General features: G+C 42.8%; 1 long non-coding RNA gene across 1 annotated transcript; it reads left to right on the forward strand.

Annotated features, from left to right (window-relative positions):
- The first annotated feature begins 126 nt into the window (after positions 1 to 126).
- Positions 127 to 26,162, forward strand: LOC123334958. Its single transcript, XR_006553120.1, has 2 exons — positions 127 to 754; positions 25,962 to 26,162. It is a non-coding gene; the product is annotated as an uncharacterized LOC123334958 (long non-coding RNA).
- The last annotated feature ends 1,577 nt before the right edge of the window (positions 26,163 to 27,739 follow it).

Here is a 27,739-nt window from a genome sequence, read left to right on the forward strand (position 1 = left end):
CTCTCTTTAACAGATGTCCCTTTTATTGGCACTGAGGTCGTATAAAGTGAGAATGGGACACTGTCCAATGTCTGTCCTTCTCCCTCAACTTGGAAACAGAGGGAAAACTCCCATGCAAGTGTCCGGAGACAGTTCCCTATGGAGCTCTTGGGTTTCTGCAAAATTCATAAGCAGAACTAACTGCCCTTTCATTCTCATTTTAGAGGGAAAGCCTTAAGACAGCATTGGCGTTTCCACGTGGAGCAAAGCATGGGCTTGCTTATTGTCCTGTGTAAAGACAGAGCTTCCCTCAGGGACTAAAGTTGTCGGGTTTGCTCTGAGGCCATCAATAGATTCAGATTCTCTGTACTCCGGATTCCACTGCCTGCTCTGTATCCGCCTGGGCTCTCTGCCTCCACAGCTTGGGGCTGAGGAACAGGGAGAACCAATCTGAACGTAAATCTTGGGTTGCTTGCTGTGCTGTGATTAATGAAGTCATTGTCTCTAATCCAGGACTCTCTTGTCTTCTGCCAGCATGAAACTGACAGGCCAACTTGTGAGCTTGAGAGGAGATAAAAATTTGCAGTTCTTGGACAGAGCGTGTGAAACTCTGAAATGTGCCGTTGTCAGCTCAGAGGACTCGGGAATTTCTTCTGCTTACGGAGTACGGGTGGCTGAGGGCAACTGCCGCAGGAGAGGTAACACCTGAACCACATCTGAAAGATGAGAAGTTGGCCAAGTGGGAGGAACACCAAGAAGAAGAAATGAGACATAGGTATGCACGCGTTTTTGAGAAACTGGAATGTTTGAGTTCAAATTGCAAGGGAGTGGGCATGGCAGGAAGTTATCTAAAAAGCAGTCTGGGATTACTCTGAGTAAAGAAAGAAGAAAGCCTGATCTCTAGATTTTCTGCTCTACTGAACAGTCTCGTGTGAACAGTCTCACTTTACTAGCACAGCAGCGTTTTTAGGTGTTACTAGCCTGGAGAATCCCAGGGACGGGGGAGCCTGGTGGGCTGCCGTCTATGGGGTCGCACAGAGTCGGACACGACTGACGCGACTTAGCAGCAGCAGCAGCAGCCTTTTTGAAGAAATTAAGTCTCAGAAAGTTTAACTTCTCCAAGAATAGTCAGTTAATAAATACTAGAAGGATGATATAAAACCACTGTTCTTTCTTTCAGCCACTCAGTGAGGAGCTTTCGATTCTTACTCCGTAGGTAACATCAGGAACCGCCTGTTTTCTGTTGCTGTTGTTTGTTCACTTTCCTTTTTCTTTCAGGTCAGGGTGTCCTAATCAAGAACATCATAGTTGGACAATTTAGAAGCAGCATGAGGCTTTTGAATAGGGGTAATCTGGCAAGAGTAGGTAGTTACAAGATAATTTTAATGATGCACTTGAGTATTTTTAAGGGGTCTGGAACTGGGTATATGGAGAAGAGAATAATTAATGGACTTTGGAAATGTAGTATATCAGTTCAGTTCAGTTCAGTCACTCAGTCATGTCCGACTCTTTGTGACCCCATGAATCGCAGCACACCAGGCCTCCCTGTCCATCACCAACTCCCGGAGTTCACCCAGACTCACGTCCATCGAGTCAGTAATGCCATCCAGCCATCTCATCCTCTGTCATCCCCTTCTTCTCCTGCCCCCAATCCCTTCCAGCATCAGAGTCTTTTCCAATGAGTCAACTCTTCGCATGAGGTGGCCAAAGTACTGGAGTTTGAGCTTTAGCATCATTCCTTCCAAAGAAATCCCAGGGCTGATCTCCTTCAGAATGGACTGCTCGGATCTCCTTGCAGTCCGAGGGACTCTCAAGAGTCTTCTCCAACACCACACTTCAAAAGCATCAATTCTTTGGCACTCAGCCTTCTTCACAGTCCAACTCTCACATCCATACATGAGCACAGGAAAAACCATGTAGTATATAATAAAGATGAAATGATTTTAAAAAGGCACAGAGTTTATAGCTGGAATGACTGTATAATTTCAATTAACTGAAATAGGTGATTGTAGTTAAGGAATTTTGAGGGACAACATTACTAAGTTCATAGAACAAGGGAAATGACAAACAGTACATTTCTTTATTTTTAATTAATTAATTTTAATTGGAGGCTAATTGCTTTACAATATTGTGGTAGTTTTTGCCATACATTGACATGAATCAGCCACGGGTGTACACGTGCCCCCCCATCCTGAACCCCCACCCACCTCCCTCCCCATCCCATCTGTCAGGGTTGTCCCAGTGCACCAGCTTTGAGTGCCCTGCTTCATGCATCGAACTTGGACTGGTGATCTATTTCACATATGGTAATATACATGTTTCAATACTATTCTCTCAAATCACCCCACCCTCGCCTTGGACACCCCACAGAGTCCAAAAGTCTGTTCTTTATGTCTGTCTCTTTTGCTGTCTCCCATGCAGGGTCATCGTTACCATCTTTCTAAATTCCACATGCTAATATATTGTATTGGTGTTTTTCTTTCTGACTTACTTCACTCTGTATAACAGGCTCCAGTTTCATCCACCTCAATAGAACTGACTCAGATATGTTCTTTTTAATGGCTGAGTCATACTCCATTGTGTATATGTACCACAGCTTTCTTATCCATTTGTCTGCTGATGGACATCTAGGTTGCTTCCATGTCCTGGCTATTATAAACAGTGCTGTGATGAACACTGGGGTACACGTGTCTCTTTCCCTTCTGGTTTCCTCAGTGTGTATGCCCAGCAGTGGGATTGCTGGATCATAAGGCATGTCTATTTCCAGTTTTTTAAGGAATCTCCACACTGTTCTCCATAGTGGCTGTACTAGTTTGCATTCCCACCAACAGTGTAAGAGGGTTCCCTTTTCTCCACACCCTCTCCAGCATTTATTGCTTGTAGACTTTTTGATAGCAGTCATTCTGACTGGCGTGAGATGGTACCTCATTTGGTTTTGATTTGCATTTCTCTGATAATGAGTGATGTTGAGCATCTTTTCATGTGTTTGTTAGCCATCTGTATGTCTTCTTTGGAGAAATGTCAAACAGTATAAGTTTTGGAATAAGAAATGTTCAGTTTTTCATTGAGTAGACAAGTTATTGTTTCCATTGGTAATTACAGTCTAATAATTAAAATTATTAAATCTTGCAGAGACAGCATTTAACAAACGTGTTTCCCTCCCAGCGAGAAACAAAAACACATGAGAAATGTTACTGAGTTAGTTGCCTGGACCTGTGCTGGGGACCTAACCAGGGCTGAGACCCCTTGTTTCAGCCATGGAGGTTCTTTTTCTGCTCAGATTCACACCGCCAGTAATGAAATGAATGCTGAGACTGAAACAGCACAAGTTTTATTCAATGTTGAAAGAATGCTGAATCAGAAACTTAGTTTGCAAATTAACTTCTCAATTCAGTTGGGATAGAGGTACTGCATGAAAATGAGGGTCAAGATAAAGGAGAGGGAACTGGAAAAAGTGGGAGGAGCATTCCTGACCTATCTGAGAACAGAAGTGTGGTTTGGACCTGGAACTGATGCAGCACCACTCTTGTCTTTGTGTGAGCTTCTCCGGTTGTCATGGATTCAATTGCCAAGCATTACGGCGCTGGTGGGTGCCTCATTCAGCATGCTCACATTATTACATTGAGTGCATAATGAGGATGCAATCTAGTGGAAGCCAGATCTTCCGCCGCCTTGGTCCTATTTGGTTCTAACTTCTTGTTGTTCAGTTGCTCATTCATGTCTGACTCTTTGTGACCCCATGGATTACAGCATGCCAGGCTTTCCTGTCCTTCACTATCTCTCAAAGCTTTTTCAAATTTATTTCCATTGAGTCAATGATGCCATCCAAACATCTCATCCTCTGTCTCCCCCTTCTTCTGCCTTCAATCTTTCTCAACATCAGGGTCTTTTCAAATGAGTAGGCTCTTCGCATCAGGTGGCCAAAGTATTGGAGTTTCAGCTTCAAAATCAGTCCTTCCAATGAATATTCAGGACTTATTTCCTTTAGGATGGACTGGTTGGATCTCCTTGCAGTCCAAGGGACTCTCAAGAGTCTTCTCCAGTGCCACAGTTCAAAAGCATCAATTCTTTGACACTCAATCTTGTTTATGGCCCAACTCTCACATCTGTACATGTCTACTAGAAAAACCGTAGCTTTAACCGTATGGACCTTTGTCAGCAAAGTGATGTCTCTGCTTTTTAATATGCTGTCTAGGTTTGTCATAGCTTTTCTTCCAAGGAACAAGTGTCTTTTAATTTCATGATTCTAACTAATTCTTGTTTTTCTCTTTGCAACTTCCTCCTGAAACTTAGATAAAAGCAATTGGTTTCCATTTGAGGGAGGAGCATGATTGCAAAGCAACAGAGTTGGTAACAAATAGACTTTGTAAGAAGGATTAGAATGCTAATTTACCCACTCCACCTTTTACTGTATTTCATTAAATACAACTAGTAATATTATTACCTGGCTTGTGGCTCAGGCGGTAAAGAATCTACCTGTAATGCAGAGATACAGGTTTGATCCCTGGGTCTGGAAGATCCTCTGGAGGAGGAAATGGCAGCCCACTCCAGTATTCTTGCCTGAAGTATCCCATATTATTTCAGTTTTTCACTGAAATAATGGTTTCTCTCACCAACTAAACAATTTTGACTCAAAACAATGGAGGGATTTTCTTCTTTTTAATACCCTCTCATCACTTCTCTCTGAAACTCCCTGCAAGAGTTGAGTTCTGGAAAATATCTGAAGTAAGGATTTCTTGTGAGGAGGAAAAAGACCAACATTTCTGTAACTTTGGTGATTGACTTTAGTTATTTTTTAAATAAAGCCTGAATTATTCATACTACCTGTGGATTTAAATGTATTTCTCTTATAATTTTTAAAAATGTAGCTTTTCTTTGAAAATGAAAAGTTTTTTTTAACAAATCTTGTTGTCAAGTCCAAAGAGTTTGTATATGCACACAGTAAGTTTTAGATCACTGTTTAATCAGTGCTCCAGTTAACTGGCTGATTCACCACCTCCACTAATGCCAGGATAAAATTTCTCACTTTTTGATAGGGACAACTGGCTGAATGTAAACCAAAGTTCATTCAATCTGATATATTGTTAAGAGCTGACTCATTCTCAAGTATTTTTTTCCTCTGTGTGTGTAAACCACAAACAAATATAAGAAAGAGAGAGAAATAATAGCACAGTGGGAGCTATTACATGGTGTGTATGTTAGTCACTTAGTCATGTCCAACTCTTCATGAGGCTCCTCTGTCCAAGGAATTCTCCAAGCAAGAATACTGGAGTGGGTTGCTCTTTCCTTCTCCAGGGGATCTTCCCGAACCAGAGATTGAACCCAGGTCTCCTGAATTGCAGGCAGATTCTTTTCTGTCTGGGCCACCAGGGAAACCCTGGGGGGTAGAAATGAGCACTTGAAAGGGTGATTTCTTTATCACCCTGCAATGCAATTTACTCCTCAAATTACTGTATACAAATATTCTTGATGATGGTTTGAATATTTACATTTGAAAGTAAGAGTATTTCTTTTTTACATTATAAGCTTAAAATTAGCAGTGCTAATGTCCTCAGTAGAATGGTGATTTCCTCAGTTCTTGTCCTCTTGAGGGAAAGAATTCAGATGAGAGACATAGAAGAATTTTAGGTAGCAAGAGTTTTAAGCAAAGCAAAGGTATGCTCCTGAGAAAGGACGGGAGTGGGCTGTATAGAAATGAGAAGCAGCCTTGCAGTGGGGCAGGATTGGGTTTTTTTAGAGTGGTAGTCCCTTCCTGTGTCCTGTTTCATTTGACTGACAACTTGATTGATAACTTTAGGTTATATTGTATAACTTTTCTCCTAGTGCACAGGTGCTTACCCATAAGCACCCAAGTGAAACAGATGGTTGGATGGGGGGCAAAAACCATAAGGCTAAGTTATTACAAATATGGTTAAGGAACCCCAGGTTTGAGTTACCTTTTAGGCCTTGATGCACCTGAACCAACCTGTCCTGGTGATTTTATCTCGCTTGGTCCTTTTATGGCTGCAAACTTAGTGGTGGTCCTCAGCCACAAGGGGACGTCTCTGGGTATGTTCTGATCACGAGTGTCCATGTAGGGGAGGGAAAGATGACCCCATCCAAGAAAGGGCGGGACCTGCTTATGTCTGACTAACTACTTAGTAATCTCCCCTTGGAGTTGGGACCCTAATATCTCTCCCTGGGAGTTGGGACCCTAATATCTTTGGGAAGGTGAATGTTGTCTCTCTCTGTCTACTTCCTGCTGAAAAGGATTGTAGAGGGGTTTAGGGTCGCTCCTCTTGTGACTGTTGGGTCCCTGTCCACTTGTTCTAGGGGCTGATCCACGGTCCCACATAGAATGATGCTGTCTCTTGGGTGTTGATAGACCAATACCCTTGACTGAGGACCATCTGAAGTCATTGCCTGCTATATCCAAAGTTGCTCCAGGCTCTGTCCTCGTGATGATGGTCCTTGATTAGGAAGCTGGCCAGAGCTGAGGGGCACTTTAGCTCAAGGCCAGCCTTCAGTCAGTGGCTGACCCAAGGTCCCTTTAGACTAAGGGCAGTCTCTCTTCCAAGGGCTGAACTTGTTTGGTGCCGTGGCTTACAGGGCTTCTATGTCTCCAGCCGGTCTGTCTTCCGGTGTCCCGGTTTCCCACAGGGATGGTTCTTGCCGACGGAGCCTTCTGGGGGCACCCAGGAGTTGAGTGTCAGGCTTATAATGTTGCCAACAGTTGGGCCTGCCTTTTATCCTTGTGTTTCTCCTTCTCCTTCTCCCTCTCCTTCTCCTGTCTCCATTGTACAGAGATGGGTGCCCTAAGGAGCTCTGGGGAGGCAATGTTTGGTCCCAAGGTCATCTTTTGTATTTTCCTCCTATGTCTTGGGCAGCCCACGAGATGAAGCAGTCAATAATCCAAGTTAATATACTTTATGAGTGCTTCTCTCACTCAGTTGTAGGTGGTGAGATTTTCTTGTGGTCCTTGGTCTATAGTGGCCCGTTGCCTATAATTAACAGGTTTTAATTAATTTAAATTAATTAGTTTACATTTACATTGTTTATATTTACTTTACATTGTTTTAGTCCCTCAACCAGGCAGAAGAGAAAGTGGTCCATCCAGGTTAACTTGAAGCAGGAGATAGACGCAAGGCTAGGCATTTACAACTAGCCTCCTGTTTTCATTTCTTGGGGCAAGAAAAAGATAGTTTATCCTGGACACTTGTAACTAGACTCCTGTTTGCATTTCCTGAAACAGGAGATAGGTGGGCCCCAGGTTAAATATTTACAACCAGCCTCCTGTTTGCTCTCCAAAATGGAAGTAACAACTAAAGGAGGGTAAATAGCCAGGTTTTGTCTCCTACAGAAACCTTAAGATAACAGTTATGCCAGGTGAAGAGGGGCTAACCCTCGTTTGAGTAAAGGATCAAGAGGTCATACGTTTCCCATGCTTGGGGCAAGGGAGACACATGGGGTCCAAGGAGTCCAACACAACTTAGTGACTGAACAACAAGAAAGGCTCCTTGAGGGTGGAAAAGGAGGGGTTGCTGTTCAGTCCCTAAGTCATGTCTGACTCCTTGTGGCCCTGTAGACTGCAGCACACCAGGCTTCCCTGTCCTTCTCTATTTCTTGGGCTTTGCTCAAACTTATGTCTATTGAGTTGGTGATGTCATCCAACCATCTTATCCTCTGTCATCCCCTTCTCTTCCTGCGTTCAAACTTTCCCAGCATCAGGGTCTTTTCCAATGAGTCAGCTCTTCACATCAGGTGGCCAAAGTACTGGAGCTTCAGCATCAGTCCTTCCAATGAATATTCAGAGTTGATTTCCTTTAGGATGGACTGGTTAGATCTCCTTGCAGTCCAAAGGACTCTCAAGAGTCTTCTCCAGCACCACAGTTTGAAAGCATCAATTCTTTGGCTCTCAGCCTTCTTTCTGGTCCAACTCTCACATCTGTACATAACGACTGGAAAAACCATGGCTTTGAGTATATGGACCTTTGTCGGTAAAGTGATGTCTCTGCTTTTTAACATGCTGTCTAGGTGTGTCACGGTGTTTCTTCCAAGGAGCAGGCATCTTTTAATTTTGTGACTGCAGTCCGTCCACAGTGATGCTGGAGCCAAAGAAAATAAAATCTATCACTGTTTCTATTTTTTCCCCGTCTATTTTTCATGAAGTGATGGGACCAGATGCCATGACCTTAGTTTTTTTTTTTTAATATTGAGTTTTAAGCTGGCTTTTCCACTCTCTTCTTTCACTCTCCTCAAGAGGCTCTTTAGTTCTTCACTTTCTGCCATAAGGGTGGTTTCATCTGCATATCTGAGGTTATTGATATTTCTCCTGCAATACTGATTCCAGCTTGTAAGTCATCTAGCCCAGGGTATTGCATGATGTGCTCTGCATAGAAGTTAAATAAGCAGGGTGACAATATACAGTCTTGACATACTCGTTTCCCGATTTTGAACCAGTCCATTGTTCCATGTCTGCTTCTAACTGTTGCTTCTTGTATTGCATACAGGCTTCTCAGGAGACAGGAGGGGGCACACCTCATAATATGTGATGCTAATTTGTGATCCCATAGGCCTTTTGGGCTAGAATCCATCTTGGGAAAAAAAGTTGAGCTCAAATGTTGGGAAGGGTCCTAAACTCAAAGGTCATGGTTAGATGCCTAAATTTGTCTAGCTATGTAAGACAAATGTCATAAAAATTATAATCATATTTAGCAATTCATTTAATCCCATGTAGTTAATTTTTGTTCTCTTTGAGTGCAGTTTTTCCGTTAGTTTTGTTGACCTTGTCTGGTGATTGAGAATGATAGAGACAGTGATGACTTAAGAACTTTGTGAGGTTTTGTTAAGGCTTATGTAATTGGCCCGGTGAAGTGGTTACCTTGATCACCGGAGATTGTAGAAAGTACACCCCAAGTGGAAAACATATTTTATAGCTGTTTCTTTTTCTGTGTGAGGGCATTGATAGTTTCCAGTGAATGGTGTTGGATTCGTGATCTCCAAAGGAGAAGATGTACCTTCGGGACCAGAGGCCTGGCTTGATCACTCAAGAGCTTTTGTGTAGCAGAGTTTTATTTATTAAAGGAAGAAAAGGGACAGAAGAAGCTTCTGACACAGACATCAGAAGGGGGATGGAGAGTGCCCCCCTCACTAGTCTTATCAAGGTTTTATATACTTTTACCAGACCCACTCCCACAACATACATATTAAATTAACAAGATTGAAACTAACAATAGAAAGACCTCACCAGATCTACTCTAGTCAGAAGGTTGTTGTTAAGGAGAAACATGTCCTGAACAAGATACATTGTAGGGACTTCTCTGGTGGTCCAGCGGCTAAGGCTCTGTGCTCCCAACACAGGGAGTTTGAGTTTGATCCCTGGTCAGGGAATTAGATCCCAAATGCTGCAAAAGACAGAAATAAAAAATAAATATTTTTTTAAAAAGATACATTGTTATATTGACTAAGACAAAGCAATGTAGAAAAAAAGCATGTCCTTTTCTTCTCCTTGAGAACTCCAGACCCTATCTCCTCCTTGAGAGCTCGGGACCCCTTTCTCCTCCTCAGGGACCCCGGACTTCTTATCAAGTTGCCTAGGGATTGACTCTCTCATTATTAGCCCTACAGCCAAGGAAGGCTTTAACTCATCAAATAAATAAACGAAGTTTGCCAGGGAGCCCGGACAAGCGAAGTGGCCATCTTGGCTTTCCCATACCCTGGCTATTTGATTTACAGTTCTTGTTTACATGTTCAAATTCTCTGATTTAGGAGTAGACTGTTGCCATGCTACAAGGACATCAGGATGGCAAAAGTCTGACAATAAGGGGTTAATCTTTTCATAGAAGTGTCAAGAAAAACTTCCTTCTCTTAACAGAGAGAGAAAAAAGTCAAATTCCAGCATTGTATTAGCTCATTATTAATAACAAAATTCAATTACCTAATTAAATTCAATCTAGTCTTAATCTTGAAAATGTACAGATTTTTTCCTCAAAGTTCCTTATTCACAAATTGTCTTTACTTTCTGGATCCTTATTAATTTGTCCTAGCTTTTCCCCATGCATAGGGTTTCCCAATAGCTGAAAGCTCAATGGGTAAAGAATCCTCCGGCAATGCAGGAGACTCGGCAGATGCAGGTTGGACCCCTGGGTCAGGAAGATTCCCTGGAGGAGGGAAAGGCAACCCACAGCTGTATTCTTGCCTGTGAAATTTCATGGAAAGAGGAGCCTGGTGGCCTACAGCCCACGGGGTCACAACGAATCCGACATGACTGAATGACTGAGGACACTCACTCACGCACACGCACACAGGCAACCAGCTATAGGACAAGCTCTTTTTTCCTAAACAAAAGTATCTCTAGTCTACATACTTTCTCTCAAGGACAACATATCCTAATAGTTTGAAACACTGAAATGCTTCCCTTATCATTTAGCAGCTTTAATTATGTATTATAATTTTTTAAACTTTAAAAGACCTTAACAAGACTGAGAAACAAGTAACTGAACTATTATATTAGCATTTTCTGATTAGCAAACTTAAGAAAAGACACTTAAAATTTGTATTTGACTTTGACAACTCAAGTGTTTAATTATCTACCCCACTTTTTCTGAGGAATTGATGCTTTTGAACTGTGGTGTTGGAGAAGACTCTTGAGGGTTGCTTGGACTGCAAGGAGATCCAACCAGTCCATCCTAAAGGAGATCAGTCCTGGATGTTCATTGGATGGACTGCTACTGAAGCTGAAACTCCAATAATTTGGCCACCTGATGCGAAGAGCCTGCTCATTGGAAAAGACTCTGATGCTCACAAAGATTGAAGGCCGGAGGAGAAGGGGATGACAGAGGATGAGATGGTTGGATGGCATCACTGACTTGATGGACACGAGTCTGAGTAAACTCCGAGAGTTGGTGATGGACAGGGAGGCCTGGCGTGCTGCGGTCCGTGGGGTCGCAAAGAGTCCCACACGACTGAGTGACTGAACTGAACTGAACTGAACTGAACCCCATTTTCATAATTTCATTTTGAGAAAAAGATGGGAAGGTAAGGTTTCTGGAAGACTAGGTAGGACATTTGCATTTCAAAAGCATAGGAGGAGAAAGGCAACTTCCCTGTAGGAAGGTGTCTTTGTGTCCTAAAAGACAAAAATTGTTTGTTTGTTTTTTCTTAATACTTACAAGCCTCTTAGATAAGTAGGAGAGATTGTAGGAGTAGTAAAAATGTTGGTGAGCTTTGATGAGTCAAGGAGAGGAACAGGAGCCAGTGGGAAAAAGCTTCCTGAGTTCCAGGGCCTAAATTCTTCAGAGAGGGAGGGAGGGGACCTAAGCACTAAGCCAACAAAACAGATTTTTGTCTTGGAAACAAAAGGAAGAAAAACAAATAGAGCTGAAGGGTAGGGCTGGACTGCCACAAGACCGTGGTAACAAGGGAAAAGCTTCCCTCAGTATATGGTTTTTGTGACACTGAGAAGGGCTGCTCTTCGAAGAAGTAAAAGAGGCAACACCTGACCTGCTGGCAGAGCTGGCAAGGAGGCTTATGATCTATCCACAGTCTAAGGGGTTAGAAGAGCAGGAAGACACAGGGGAAATCCAGGACAGGAGCGAGGTGTGCCCTGCCAGGACGCTTCCTGGGCCAGAGGTTTGTAAGCCTGCTGAGCCTGACCACTGAGGACTGGGGGGTAAATCTGCGGGAGGGTGCACTGGGCCCCCCATTTTGGGCCTTCAGTGCTATTCCAGAATCCTGAAACGAGACTGGGAGTAAGAGTGAGTGGTGATGCCGAAAATTTGATCCAATCTAGGGGAAAAAACTTTGGGTGCAGCAGAAATGAATAGGTTTAATTGCTTTCAAAGGGGAGACACAGTGCCACTCAAAACTGTTTGGTCCCTTCTGGGAGAATGTGGTGTGGGAGCTTTGCAGCAATGAAAAGACCCTGATGCTGGCGAAGATTGAAGGCAGGAGGAGAAGGGGATGACAGAGGATGAGATGGTTGGATGGCATCACCGACTCCATGGACATGAGTCTGAGTCAACTCCGAGAGTTGCTGATGGACAGGGAGGCCTGGCGTGCTGCGGTTCGTGGGGTTGCTAAGAGTCAGACACGACTGAGTGACTGAACTATACAGCAGTGATTCAAGGGTGGGGTTGCTGATCAGGATCAGGGGACTCCTCTGCTTTAATCTGGTCTTAGATAGTCTCCTAATAAAAAGGCTTCCCGAGTAGCTCAGTAGGAGATGTGGGCTCAATCCCTGGATCCGGAAGATCCCCTAGAGAAGGAAATGGCTACCCACTCCAGTGTTCTTGCCTTTGGAAATCCCATGGACAGAGGAGCCTGGAAGGCTTTAGTCCATGGGGTCATTGAGGGTCGGACACGACTGAGCGACTTCACTTTCAATTTTCACTTTCCACTTTCATGCATTGGAGAAGGATATGGCAACCCACTCCAATGTGATTGCCTTGAGAATCCCAGGGACGGGGGAGCCTGGTGGGCTGCCGTCTATGGGGTCGCACAGAATCGGACATGACTGAAGTGACTTAGCAGCAGCAGCAGCAGGTTGGTCATACCTTTTCTTCCAAGGAGCAAGTGTCTTTTAATTTCATGGCTGCAGTCACCATCCACAGTGATTTTGGAGCCCAAGAAAATAAGATGTCACTGTTTCCACTTCATGATGCTTAAGTCTTCCCATATCTTGTTTTGCAATGTGTCTAATTAAACATTTATTTGTTTCTGGTTACGATGGATCTTCACTGCTGTGCGTGGGCTGTCTCTAGTTGCGGCGAGTGGTGGCTAGTCTTTGCTGTGACGCATGGGCTTCTCCTTGCGGCGGTGGCTCATATTGTTGCAGAGCACAGGCTCTAGGAGCTTGGGCTTTGGCTGCTCCACAGCTTGTGGAATCGTCCCAGACCAGGGCCTGAACTCACGTCCCCTACACGGGCAGGTGGACCCCCATCCAATGTACTAATTCACCCTTCCTCCCCCTCTTTTCCCTTTGGTAACCCTAAGTTCGTTTTCTATGCCTTTGAGTCTGTTTCTGTTTTATAAATATGTTCTTTTGTGTCATATTTTAGATTGTACTTAAAAATGATGTCATATGGTATTTATCTTTCTTTTTGTGACTTCGCTTAGTACGATAACCTCTAGGCACAGGCGTTCGTGTTGACACACATGGCATCACGCAGTTATTTTCTATGGCCGAGCAGTATTCCATCGTGCACAATGCCATACCATTTACCCGTTAATCTGTGATGCACATTTAGGTTGCTTCCATATCTTGACTATGGTAAATAGTGTTACTATGAACATAGGAGTGCATCTATCTTTTCAAATTTTAGTTTTTGGATATATATCCAGGACTGAGGTTCCTTGATTATATGGCAACCTTTAGTTTTTTAAGAAGCCTCCATACTGTTTCCCATAGTGGCTACACTAATTTATATTCCCACCAGCAGTGTAGGAGGGTTCCTTTTCTCCACATCCTTTCCAGCATTTGTTATCTGTACACTTTTTATGATGGCCATTTTAACCAGTGTGAGGGGGTGCCTCATTGAAGTTTTGGTTTGCATTTCTCTACTAATTAGTACGGTTAAGCATTTGAGCATGTTTTTATGTGCCTGCTGCCCATCTTTATGTTTTCTTTGGAGAAATGTCTACTTAGTTTTTCTGATATCTTGACTGGTCTCTCTGCTAGTAAATGGACCTTCCAGGGTGAGGGAACTTTTCCTCTTTTACAAGTTCTCCCAGAGATGGAGGTCCTATCCTGATTCCTTTTTCCTTTCACCCTTCCCAGTTACATGATGATCTTTCTTGCAACTTTGGATATATGAGATCTTCTGGCACCGTTCAGCAGGTGTTCTGTGAAGATTGTTCCTTGAAGAGTGAGAGTGAAAGTTGCTCAGTCGTGTCCGACTTTTTGCGACCCCATGGACTATACAGTCCATGGAATTATCCAGGCCAGACTACTGGAGTGGGTAGCTATTCCTTCCTCCAGAGGATCTTCCCAACCTAGGGACTGAACCCAGGTCTCCTGCATTGCAGGCGGATTCTTTACCAACTGTGGATAAGCCTGTGGATGTATTTTTGATGTATTTGTGGGAGGAGGTGAGGTCCACACCCTTCTATTCTGCCATCTTGATCTTGCCCTTCTAGGATCATCTTATATTACACACACACACACAACATTTTTGGTTAAAATTATATTGATAGATAAAATTGGTGAAAATTTCTATCATTAAAATATAGAGTTTTTTCATTTATAAACATTACATCTCTCTCCATTTACTTAGGTCTCCTGTTACATATTTTAATACATTTTCAGATGACATAGCTACATAAAAAGGATATGCTTCAGTTATTTTTGGTTATCAGTTCAGTTCAGTCACTCAGTCGTGTCCAACTCTTTGCAACCCCGTGGACTGCAGCACGCCAAGTGTCTCTGTCCATTGCCAACTCCTGGAGTTCACTCAAACTCATGTCCATTGAGTCGGTGATGCCATCCAACCATCTCATCCTCTGTTGTCCCCTTTTCCTTCCGCCTTCAATCTTTCCCAGAATCAGGGTCTTTTCAAATCAGTCAGTTCTTCACATCAGGTGGCCAAAGTATTGGAGTTTCAGCTTCAACATCAGTCCTTCCAACGAACACCCAGGGCTGATCTCCTTTAGAACGGACTGGTTGGATCTCCTTGCAGTCCAAGGGACTCTCAAGAGTCTTCTCCAACACCACAGTTCAAAAGCATCAATTCTTCGGTGCTCAGCCTTCTTCACAGTCCAACTCTCACATCCATACACTACTGGAAAAAACTATACCTTTGACTAGATGGACCTTTGTTGGCAAAATAATGTCTCTGCTTTTTAATATGCTATCTAGGTTGGCCATAACTTTCCTTCAAAGGAGCAAGCATTTTTCAATTTCATGGCTGCAATCACCATCTGCAGTGATTTAAGAGCCCAAGAAAATAAAGTCTGTCACTGTTTCCATTGTTTCCCCATCTGTTTGCCATGAAGTAATGGGACAGATGCCATGATCTTAGCTTTCTGAATGTTGAGCTTTAAGCCAACTTTTTCACTCTCCTCTTTCACTTTCATCAGGAGGCTCTTTAGTTCTTCTTCACTTTCTGCCATAAGGGTGGTGTAGCTTTATGGAAACACATCATAATTTCTGTGTGACTTTACTGCCGGGACCAGCGTGAGGACTCCGCCTGTGGCAACGGTCATGAGGAAGGAGGCTCTGCATATGCAAAGGTGGGATCGAGCCTCAAGAGTTCCCCCTGGAAATTCTCGAGCATCTACCCCCGAAACCAGAATCTGCCTACTTTCTGCTTTGTGCTCTTACCTACACCTCTGACTTTACGGGGGGCTGTCCCCCACTACCTCTCTCTGAAAAAAGAGTTAGCTTACAGCTCCAGTTAATAATTCCTGGTTGTGACAGTGTTTCAACCTACAAACTCCTTTGGAAGTCCTCTAGCCTGCCTGAATAGGTTTTTCCGGCCACATGTGATTGTTCAGAGCCTCCCAACTGTGAGAGGCATGAGATGTTCTAAACTGTCTAAATACAGATTCCTTTGAGCAGTTAAAAAATTGATTAGAAATTGTATTGGTGAAGGGTTTTTCACTTGTTGGGCCAATGTTTGCTGCTAAGTCTCCATATCCCTTATCTGCTGTGTCCCTGGCAGTGTATTGATTAATATAATTGGTGTAAGAAGTAGCTTTAATGTTTGTAACCTTGGACCCTTGAGTTAATTCTTTTTCTTGTTGCAGCCCACCACACCTTTGCCCTATAGGAATGCAACTTTATCTAATGCTTTTGGAGGGTGGCGCCTGACTAATCACCTTTAGAGAAAAATAAGTTTTCTGAAGAAAGGGTCTTAAAATGTTAACAGGCCTCTGGGCCAGAAGATGATGCAAATCAACTAAATTTTTGCATACGATAAGTTTGCAGGAAGAAAGCCTGGCTTACTGCATGACTCTACCCCTTCCCCCATTATCCTCTATGCATAACTTAAGGTATAAAAATTACTTTGGAAAATAAAGTGCAGGCCTTGTTCACCGAAGCTTTGTCTCCCCATGTCGTTCTTTCTCTCACCTTCTGGCTGAATTATTCAGCCTCTTTTCTCCACTGAATTTCCTCACTGAGCTATCCTTATTTCAGCCTCTTTTCTCTGCTGAATTTCCTCACTGAGCTATCCTTATTTAACCACTCTTTATATCCTTAATTAACGTTTAATTAAGCAGTTGTTTCCTGATCCTCGCCGACACCGTCCCCGCTTCGAATTCCCTGGATCCACCGGGGCTGGACCCCGGCAAGTGACGCCAGGACAGGCTTTTTGAAGGTAGGTCCCTCAGAGCAATTAGGGTCATCAGCCCTGTTGCTCCCCCCTCGGAACAATCTGGGTCATCAGCCCTATTGTTCCCCCTGTGTTGAGTTTTCGGGACGGCTAGGACCCCACTCAGGGTGCCGCGGACCCCCCTGTAGGATAGACAGGGCGAGAGGAGTGGGAAGTATTGAAAGTGTTAAAGGGTTAGAGAGAAAACCCGGTTTCTAGAGTTAAAAGGTTGAAGGAAAACCTGATTTGAAAACTAAAACTATATCTTCTACTATACTTAATTTTCTGACATGGGTAACACTGAATCAAATGAAAGACCGCTCTTTATAGGAGTAATTTTGCAGTTATTAAGAGAGGAATCAAAGTTAAAAAATCTACCATTCAATCATTTTTTTTCATTTGTACAAGAATAGTGTCCTTGGTTTCCAGAAGAGGGTACTGTTAATTTAGATACTTGGGTGAAAGTAAAAACAACAACAACTAAAAACTTATCCTACAAATATGATTAAAAATGTTCTGGACCCCTGTCATGAGGCTGTTGGATAGCCTATGGGAGAGGCTATAGCGGTGGATGGTAGTGGGTCTCCACCTTCTGATCAGATCATGTTTTCTGCCATTGAAAAGGAGGGAGACTGTGCTCTACCTCCCGAGGAGTGAGAGGGCTTGCAGGACGCTGCGGCCAGGTGCCCTGGAGAGCCCCCTCCCCCTCTACACAAACCTATAAAATTTATCCAACAATTTCTGATTTAAGGCAGCTAGCCCACCTCCGCTTGCACCTCCCAGGGCCTAGGAATTCCCCAGTTTACATCCAAAGCCTCCCAGAGCATTGCCTAAGTCTGAAAAAGATAAAAAACAGTTTTCTTTTAAACAAAGGAGCTTTTAAAGAATACGCAATATACAGAGCCTGCTCCTTGCAGAAAACCCCCTGGGGGCGGGGGGGGCCTCACCCAAGCAAAAAAAAAAAAGAGAGAGAGAGAGAAAGAAAAAGAAAAAGAAAGTGAAAAAGAAAAAAGGAAAGAAAATAGAGAAAGATCTAAAGATAGAGAAAGAGCTAAAGAGTGAAAAGGAGAGGAACAGAGAAGGAAGGAATCAGGGAACGCAGCAAGATAGAGAAAGGAAGTTAGAAAAAGAGATACAGAGAGAAAGAGAGGGAGGAGGGAAGAAAAAGTTAGAGAGAAAGAGGGTAAAGGGAAAGAAACGAAGGAAAGAGAAGGGTAGCGAAAAAGGAAGGGGGAGAGAAAAGTGAGAAAGGCAGGAAGAGAGGGAGAGAGAGAGACGGTAAGAGACGCTGTGACCACGCGCCCTGGCGAGCTCCCTCCCTCTCTGCGCAAACCTTTAAAAAAAAAAAAAAACAACTTATCCACCACTTTCTGATTTAAGGCGATCCGATCGCCGCCGCCTCCGTTTGCGCCTTCCAGGACCCAAGAGTTCCCCACTTTGCCCCCAAAGCCTCTCAAAGTGTTGCCTAAGCCTGAGGAAGATAAAAAGTTTTTTGAACAGTGGAGCTTTTAAGACTGCGTGCACAATATGCAGAGCGTGCTCCTTGGAGAAAACCCCCTCAGAGGGGTCTCACCCAGGCTAAGGAAAAAGCTGGCCGGTAGGGGATTTAGTAACAATTTTAACCCCTGACTTGTCGGTTGCTCCGATTCCAGTGGGAGTGGCTGGCCCCCTGCCTGAGGGCATTGTAGGATTTGTGCTAGGGCGTAGCTCGCTTTCTTTTCAAGGAATTTCGGTGGTGCATGGTGCAGTAGATTCTGATTATATTGCAGAAATTAAAGTTTTGATCTCGCCCCTACCAAAACTGTGCAAATTAATAAAGGTCTAAGAGTAACACAGCTTTTGCTTTTACCTTATCAGACAGGAAAAATCTTGACTTCTCAAGCTAAGAGCCACAGAGCCTTTAGATCTAGTGATCTAGCCGTTTGGGTGCAGGAAATTACAGCTCCGAGGCCTTTAAAAGATCTTTTAATTCAAGAGAATAAAACGCCAGGGCTATTAGACACAGGAACAGACGTCTCTTAACATTGCTGGGAAAGACTGACCCAGCTCCTGGGCAACACATACTACTGAAAATGAGCTGGGATTAGAGAAAGTGGTATGTGGGGTGGGAATGCTGTAGAGAAAAAGGTGATCAGATCAGATCAGTCACTCAGTCGTGTCCGACTCTTTGCGACCCCATGAATCACAGCACGCCAGGCCTCCCTGTCCATCACCAACTCTCGGAGTTCACTCAGACTCACGTCCATCGAGTCAGTGATACCATCCAGCCATCTCATCCTCTGTCGTCCCCTTCTCCTCCTGCCCCCAATCCCTCCCAGCATCAGAGTCTTTTCCAATGAGTCAACTCTTCGCATGAGGTGGCCAAAGTACTGGAGTTTGAGCTTTAGCATCATTCCTTCCAAAGAAATCCCAGGGCTGATCTCCTTCAGAATGGACTGGTTGGATCTCCTTGCAGTCCAAGGGACTCTCAAGAGTCTTCTCCAACACCACAGTTCAAAAGCATCAATTCTTCGGCGCTCAGCCTTCTTCACAGTCCAACTCTCACATCCATACATGACCACAGGAAAAACCATAGCCTTGACTAGACAGACCTTTGTTGGCAAAGTAATGTCTCTGCTTTTGAATATGCTCTCTAGGTTGGTCATAACTTTCCTTCCAAGGAGTAAGCGTCTTTTAATTTCATGGCTGCAGTCACCATCTGTAGTGATTTTGGAGCACAAAAAAATAAAGTCTGACACTGTTTCCACTGTTTCCCCATCTATTCCCCACGAAGTGATGGGACCCGATGCCATGATCTTCGTTTTCTGAATGTTGAGCTTTAAGCCAACTTTTTCACTCTCCACTTTCACTTTTATCAAGAGGCTTTTGAATTCCTCTTCACTTTCTACCACAAGGGTGGTGTCATCTGCATATCTGAGGTTACTGATATTTCTCCCGGCAATCTTGATTCCAGTTTGTGCTTCTTCCAGCCCAGCCTTTCTCATGATGTACTCTGCATATAAGTTAAATAAGGAGGGTGACAATATACAGCCTTGACGAACTCCTTTTCCTATTTGGAACCAGTCTGTTGTTCCATGTCCAGTTCTAACTGTTGCTTCCTGACCTGCATACAAATTTCTCAAGAGGCAGATCAGGTGGTCTGGTATTCCCATCTCTTTCAGAATTTTCCACAGTTTATTGTGATCTACACAGTCAAAGGCTTAGGCATAGTCAATAAAGCAGAAATAGATGTTTTTCTGGAACTCTCTTGCTTTTCCCATGATCCAGCGGATGTTGGCAATTTGATCTCTGGTTCCTCTGCCTTTTCTAAAACCAGCTTGAACATCAGGAAGTCCACGGTTTACATATTGCTGAAGCCCGGCTTGGAGAATTTTGAGCATTACTTTACTAGCGTGTGAGATGAGTGCAATTGTGCAGTAGTTGAGCATTCTTTGGCATTGCCTTTCTTTGGGATTGGAATGAAAAGTGACGTTTTCCAGTCCTGTGGCCACTGCTGAGTTTTCCAAGTTTGCTGGCATATTGAGTGCAGCACTTTCACAGCATCATCTTTCAGGATTTGGAATAGCTCAACTGGAATTCCATCACCTCTACTAGCTTTGTTCGTAGTGATGCTTTCTAAGGCCCACTTGACTTCACATTCCAGGATGTCTGGCTCTAGGTCAGTGATCACACCATCGTGATTATCTGGGTCGTGAAGATCTTTTTTGTACAGTTCTTCTGTGTATTCTTGCCATCTCTTCTTAATATCTTCTGCTTCTGTTAGGTCCATTGCCGGGGTCCAGCCCCAGCTGATCCAGGGTATTCGAAGGAGAGACGGCATAGGCGAGGGTCAGGGAACAACTGCTTAATTAAACGTTAATTAAGGAATAGAATAAGGATAGCTCAGTAGGAAAATTCAGTGGAGAAAAGAGGCTGAGTAGCTTGGTTTACGCGGGGGACCAATAAAACTTCAAGACAAGAAGCTTGCACCACTTACGTAGGCCGCAGGCGTCCTTCCGTTCTCCCGAAGGAGAGGAGACACTGAGGCCTCCCCGGTCGGATCTTAGAAGCCCAGGCATAATTAGTAAGCATGGTGGGTTCCGCGCTCCAGATGGAGACTCAACCAGAGTGACAGAGAGAGAGAGACATGGGGAGACCAGTCTTTCGAGGAACTGATCCCAATTCTTTATTTTCCATGGTCTACTTTTATACACTGAGATGTTATACAAAAGTCACGCGGGGTCAGCAGTCCTGACTTTTATCAAAGTCAGGTGCTTCATACAAATGTATACAGAGGTCTTAGGGGTGTTACATCATCTTCTGGCCAGGGGGCCTGCTGACAATTTACGACCCTCTCCTTGTGACAGCGGTCAGTCAACCAGGACACTTATTTCTCCAGGGGTGATTATTCTTAAAACAGACGCCACCCAAATAAAGTTATATTCCTATAGGGTGAGGGTGTAGTGGGTTTTAGTTAAGGAAAGAATTTACTTAGCCTAAGGTCTAACGTGATTTATATCAAACGTTAATACTTATTTCTTCTATATATTCATTAATGTGTATAAGGGCAGGGGATGTGGAGACTTAGCAGTAAACATCAGCTCAACAAATGAAAAACCCTTCACCAATATGGTTTCTAATCAGCCCATTATACTTATACTAATAATTTTCTAACTTTTCTAAGGAACCTGTTTTTAGAAGGTTTAAAGCATCTTGTGCCTCTCATGGTTGGGAGGCTGTGAGCAATCACATGTGGCCGGACAAGCCTGTCAGGCAGGCTAGAGAACCTTCAGAGGAGTTTGTAGGTTAAAACACTCTTGTCATGCCCAGGGGTTTTTATCAACTGGAGCTCTAGGTTAACTCCTTCTCCGAAAGGGGTGGTGGGGGACAGCCCCCCGTAAAGTCAGAGGTGTAGGTGAGAGCACAAAGTAGTAAGGTAGGCAGGCTCTGGTTATGGGGGTAGATGCTCGAGGAGTTCCAGGGTGACTCCTGAGGCTCGATCCCGCCTTTGCGTATGTCAAGCCTCCTTCCTCATGACCTTTGCCATGGGCGGAGTGCCTCATGCCGGCCCCCAACAGTCCATACCATTTCTGTCCTTTATCGAGCTCATCTTTGCATGAAATGTTCCTTTGGTATCTCTAATTTTCTTGAAGAGATCCCTAGTCTTTCCCATTCTGTTGTTTTCCTCTATTTCTTTGCATTGATCGCTGAAGAAGGCTTTCTTATCTCTTCTTGCTATTCTTTGGAACTCTGCATTCAGATGTTTATATCTTTCCTTTTCTCCTTTGGTTTTTGCTTCTCTTCTTTTCACAGCTATTTATAAGGCCTCCCCAGACAGCCATTTTGCTTTTTTGCATTTCTTTTCTATGGGAATGGTCTTGATCCCTGTCTCCTGTACAATGTCATGAACCTCATTCCATAGAGAAAAAGGTGAGGGAGAGTTTAAAACCTTGGAGAGTAGTGAGTTCCCCATTGCTGGAAGTATTCGAGCAAAGATTAGATGGTTGCTTGTCATCTAAAAAGCTATAGACCAGATTTAGGTTCAAAACAATAACTAGAGAAGCTTATAAAGATGTTGTGCAGCACCTGTTTACTTGCTTCTCATATTTAGGTCTGCCAAAAGTTTTGAAAACTGATAATGCCCCTTTGAAGCTGCGGAGAGATTGTTTACTAACTTTAAATGATTTCCAAAAATTATTAGGGGACATTAATTGGATACGCCCACATCTAAAACTGACTACTGCATATTCAAAGCCTTTGTTTGAATGCTTAAAAAGCGATCCTAATTCCAGTTCTAAGAGAAAGTTGACTAATGAGACAGAGTCGGCTCTTGTTTAAGTAGATGAGACTTTAAATGATCAGTTAATTAGGATTAATATTACCAAAAGATGAGATTAAATTATTCTTGCCACAAAACGTGCACCTACAGGGTGCGTGTGACAAAAAGGCCCACTGGTTCCATCAACCAGTGACCCCAAGAAAAACAGTTTTATCTTATCCCAGCTCGGTGGCAGAATTAATTATAAAAGGAGGAAAAAAGAAGTGTGGAACTTTTTAGAAAAGAAGTAGCAAATATAGTAATTCCATTCAATAAGGATCACCTGCAAGTCTTTTACAAAATAGTGATGATTGGCAAGTTGCCCTGATAGATTTCAGGGGTCAAATTTTGTTTCATTTGCCCTCAAGCCCCCACAGTGGTTAAAAGTTCAAAAATGTTAGATTGGCAGTTTGGGGATACCTGTGGAACTTTCCCAACCCTATGTAGTTCCTATGCTCCCCTTTACCCTATGGGGGAGGGACGTGCTGTCTCAAATAGGAGATACTCAGAGAAGGGTTTTCTCAATTTCTTGGTTATCAACAGGTGGTACAATTAACAATACTTTATATATTGTTATAAATACATAATATAAATAGTATTTGCCTAATTACAGTTTGCCTAATTAGGTATGGGTATAAATAAAATATAATAAAGGTATACCTAATTCTATTTATAGATCTATACTTAATTAATTTGTATATAAATTAATATGTATACTATATACACACATATATATATACTGTATAATTAAATATATATGGCAGTAATATAATGTGTGTGTGGCTGATATTAATTGGTATGGATTGATGTGCTGTGATGATATATGTTCTATATACTGTATAATTATAATGTGTGACATGTATTATTACAGTATATTGGTTTGTGTTGGTTGGTATTAGCTGTGTATGTGTTGTATTGCTGTAATATATATTAATTAATATATTAATTATAAAGATTAATTCAAGTATATTGATTTATATATATTATATGTCAATAAGTTTATACTTGTTGCCATGTATAAATACATATATAAATACATTTTGCATTTAGGTATATCTGTATACCAAAATGAGATAAGGAGGTTATACATTTATTACTTAAATTTATACAGAGACCTAAACTAAACATTAGACCTAAATTAACATAACCCTAAATTTATGTTGTTAAAATGTAAATTTTAAAAATTTAAAAAATTAAATTGACAAATGTTTGACAATTCCTTTGCCATAAAACCCCCATAGGTGTAATTGGGGTAGCTAGACAAAAAATTGGTTTTATGGCAAATCGGCCCCCTAGAGTGGGTCCATCTTCCCACTCAAACTAAAAAAGTAGCGGCTTCTTATCCAGGATTGATAGCTACTTTGATATTAAAGGAAATTATTTGAATTATTTGGTAAAGAGCCATCAGAAATTGTAATTCCATATAATAAGGAACAACTTGATGCTCTTCTAATGTTTGATGAGGATTGGCAGATTGCTATAGGAAACTATTTTGGTCAAATTTTTGCATCATTTACCTTCACATGTTTTGCTGAATTTTATATCCAGACATCCAGTTAATTTTCCTGTCAGATGTAAACAGTCTCCTGTTCCATATGCTCAAATAATTTTTACTGACAGGTCAGCAAACAGTAAAGCCTCCATAGTTACTAAAAATCACCAAAAGGTTTTAGAAACACAGGAAACTTCAGCTCAAAGAGCTGAAATAACAACAGTCATAGAGGCTTTTGCTATGTTTGCAGATGAGGAATTTAACCTTTATTCTGATTCTCAGTATATTGTCAGGTTGTTTCCACACATTGAAACTGCGGTTTTGCCTGAAAATAAAACTACCATATTTCATTTGTTAACTGAATTACAGCAACAAATTTGGAAAAGAAATAAAATATTTTTCATTGGACACATTCGGGCTCATTCCGGATTGCCCGGCCCTTTAAATGCCTTTAATGATTTGGCTGACTTGTTAACCAGAAATACAGTGGCCACTGTGATTGAGGAGGCCAGAGCCTCTCACTCACTTCATCATCAATACGCTACTGCCTTAAGATAGCAATTCCAAATTCCCAGAGAGACTGCTCCAGAGATTGTGCGTTCTTGCTTACACTGCCCCACTGTTTATAATAGTCTACCTATGGGGGTTAATCCTCGCCATCTTAAGCCCAGTGCACTCTGGCAGATGGATGTAACTCATGTCTCTTCATTTGGAAAACTGTCCTTTGTTCATGTAACTGTAGATACCTTTTCTCATGTTATTATTGCAACTGCTCGTACCGGAGAGGCAGTTAAAGATGTGATACAACATCTCTTTACTTGTTTTTCATATTTGGGCCTGCCAAAAGCTCTGAAAACTGACAATGCTCCTGCTTACACTTCTAAATCTTTTCAGGAATTTTGTATAAAGTTTCGAATTAAACATAATACAGGCATCCCTTATAATCCACAGGGACAAGCCATTGTGGAAAGAGCACATCAAACATTAAATATCCAAATTCAAAAATTAAAAGAAGGGGAGTTTAAGTATAGTTCTCCCTATCAAATCTTGCAACATGCTCTTTTCCTAATAAATATTTTAAATACTGATTCAGCGGAACTACTGCAATGCTTCGCCATTGGTGCCGGGAGCAATTGAATGCAAAACCATTAGTCAAATGGAAGGACCACCTCTCAGGACAATGGAATGGTCCTGACCCATTATTAACTAGCGGTCGAGGATGTGCGTGTATTTTTCCACAGGATGCAGGTTCTCCAATTTAGATCCGGGACAGGCTGATTCGCCATGTTGCAGTCCCCCAGACATCCGGTTCCCCCATTGCTTCGATCACAAAAGAGGAGGGGCACTCCTCTGCACAGAACAGCCGCGCATCGGGAGCCGCTGGCCGGACCAGCCTGGCTGCGGGGCCCAGCGCACAGCGCTCGCAGCAGATAGCCCCGCCAGCGTCCGTTTGCGCTCGGTTGGCCGCTGCTGAGCCGGAGGCCGGTTCAGCGAGGGAGCGGGGGCGGCGCCTGCAGGAAGTGGAGGCAAGATAAACATCGAGATCCCGGCGAGACCGACGGGGCTGCTGCAGTGTGAACTCCAACCAGAAAATAATTCTACGTATTCTGTTTTGGCTTGTCTACCCTCTCCTTATGTTTTTCTCTTTACCAACGATTCTGGAAAACTTAATGTACATATGACTTTCACTGGTGGACCCAATGTAGTATCTTGTGAACAATGTATGCTCTCATCTTGTTTAAACCCTCAATATAATGTTTGCTCCTTTGTAGTGTTACAACGTCCACCTTATCTTATGATGTAACCACTTATTGATATAACTATAGTCTTGCTGTATTACAACAACTTCAGGATTTAATGGGATCGCGACGGTTTGTGGGCTTGCTTATCCTGGGAATAGCAGCTTTAATAGCAGCAATTGCTTCTGTTACTGCGGCAGCAATATCATTGACTCAACAAGTGCACACTGCCCAATATGTTGATACCATGTCTAAAAATGTTTCTCTAACTCTAGCAACACAGGAAGCTATAGATAGAAAGTTGGAGATGAGGGTAGATGCCTTGGAAGAGGCAATAATGCATATTGGGACTGAGTTACAGGCTTTAAAAGTGAAAATGGCTCTGTCTTGCCACACTGATTACCAGTGGATATGCGTGACATCTTTAAAGGTAAACGAGACAGACTATGAATGGGAAAAAATCAAAAATCATATCTCAGGTGTTTGGAACAGCTCTGACATTGGCCTGGACTTAGGGAAACTTCATAATCAAATACAGACCCTGGAGCACTCTCTGGATTTTACCGCCGCTCGAGCAGCTAACGACTTTTTTCACACCTTCTCTAACTTTATTTCTGGAAAAAATATTCTGTCTAATCTCATAATCATTCTTCCTATATTGTCAGGATTCTTCAGCAGAACATTCAGAAGCTCGCAACTGAGCTGCATCTGGCTGTTTTAAGAAATAAAAAAGGGGGAGATGCCGGAACCAGCATGAGGACTCCGCCCGTGGCAATGGTCATGAGGAAGGAGGCTCTGCATATGCAAAGGTGGGATCGAGCCTCAAGAGTTCCCCCTGGAAATTCTCGAGCATCTACCCCCAAAACCAGAGTCTGCCTACTTTCTGCTTTGTGCTCTCACCTACACCTCTGACTTTATGGGGGGCTGTCCCCCACTACCTCTCTCTGAGAAAAGAGTTAACTTACAGCTCCAGTTAATAAAGTTCCTGGGTGTGATAGTGTTTCAACCTACAAACTCCTTTGGAAGTCCTCTAGCCTGCCTGAATAGGTTTTTCCAGCCACATGTGATTGTTCAGAGCCTCCCAACTGTGAGAGGCATGAGATGTTCTAAACTGTCTAAATACAGATTCCTTTGAGCAGTTAAAAGATTGATTAGAAATTGTATTGGTGAAGGGTTTTTCACTTATTGGGCCAATGTTTGCTGCTAAGTCTCCATATCCCTTACTTACTGTGTCCTTGGCAGTGTATTGATTAATATAATTGGTGTAAGTAGTAGCTTTAATGTTTGTACTTGGACCCTTGAGTTAATTCTGTTTCTTGTTGTAGCCTATCACACCTTTGCCCTATAGGAATGCAACTTTATCTAATGCTTTTGGAGGGTGGCGCCTGACTAATCACCTTTAGAGAAAAATAAGTTTTCTGAAGAAAGGGTCTTAAAATGTTAACAGGCCTCGGGGCCAGAAGATGATGCAAATCAACTAAACTTTTCATATGATAAGTTTGCAGGAAGAAAGCCTGGCTTACTGCATGACTCTACCCCTTCCCCCATTATCCTCTATGCATAACTTAAGGTATAAAAACTACTTTGGAAAATAAAGTGCAGGCCTTGTTCACCGAAGCTTGGTCTCCCCATGTTGTTCTTTCTCCCACCTTCTGGCTGAATTATTCAGCCTCTTTTCTCCACTAAATTTTCTCACTGAGCTATCCTTATTTAACCACTCTTTATATCCTTAATTAACGTTTAATTAAGCAGTTGTTTCCTGATCCTCGCCGACGCCGTCCCCGCTTCGAATTCCCTGGATCCACCGGGGCTGGACCTCGGCACTTTACTGCTTTTTCATTTCTTTAAAAGTCTTTCTGTTTCACACCCATTCTTCTCCCACTGATTGCTTTAGTATCACTGCCCATGTCAGAAAAGGGTCCATGCTGTAGAAGAAGCCAAAAGCAGTCTTGGTCCTTCTACCAGACGGTCAAGTGTCAGTTTGTTTGGTCAACTTGTTACTTCTGCACCTTCTTCCTCCTCGTCTGACCCTGGTTTGGAAGCCCTAGACCATCAGGTCGCCTTTGGTCAAGTCCTCTGGTATGACCTCTCTTAGCTTTTGACTTTCTCCATGATTTATGTCCTGAGCCCTTCCTGTCCCCCACTGTTATCCCCTGCATATCTATAATCTCTTTCATAATTCCCTTGACAGCTCTGTTGTAAGTTGTGTGAAATTATGCACAACATCTGGACAGTTTTCATGAGTATAATTTTGTTGTTGGGAGTTTGCTGGCTTTCACAGCTTTTTTGGTAACAAATATAATGTGTTCAGTGGTATGATCCTTCCGGACTTTCACAGTGTTCTATCAGAGTTCTCTTCCATACATTAACAGTCTTTCCATAGAGGACCATGAGTGCCAAGCCTTAAAGCACTTTATGACCCCTTGATCTAGAGGCCAGAATT

Source organism: Bubalus bubalis, chromosome 9 (genome assembly GCF_019923935.1).
Source record: "Bubalus bubalis isolate 160015118507 breed Murrah chromosome 9, NDDB_SH_1, whole genome shotgun sequence".
Classification (NCBI taxonomy): domain Eukaryota; kingdom Metazoa; phylum Chordata; class Mammalia; order Artiodactyla; family Bovidae; genus Bubalus; species Bubalus bubalis.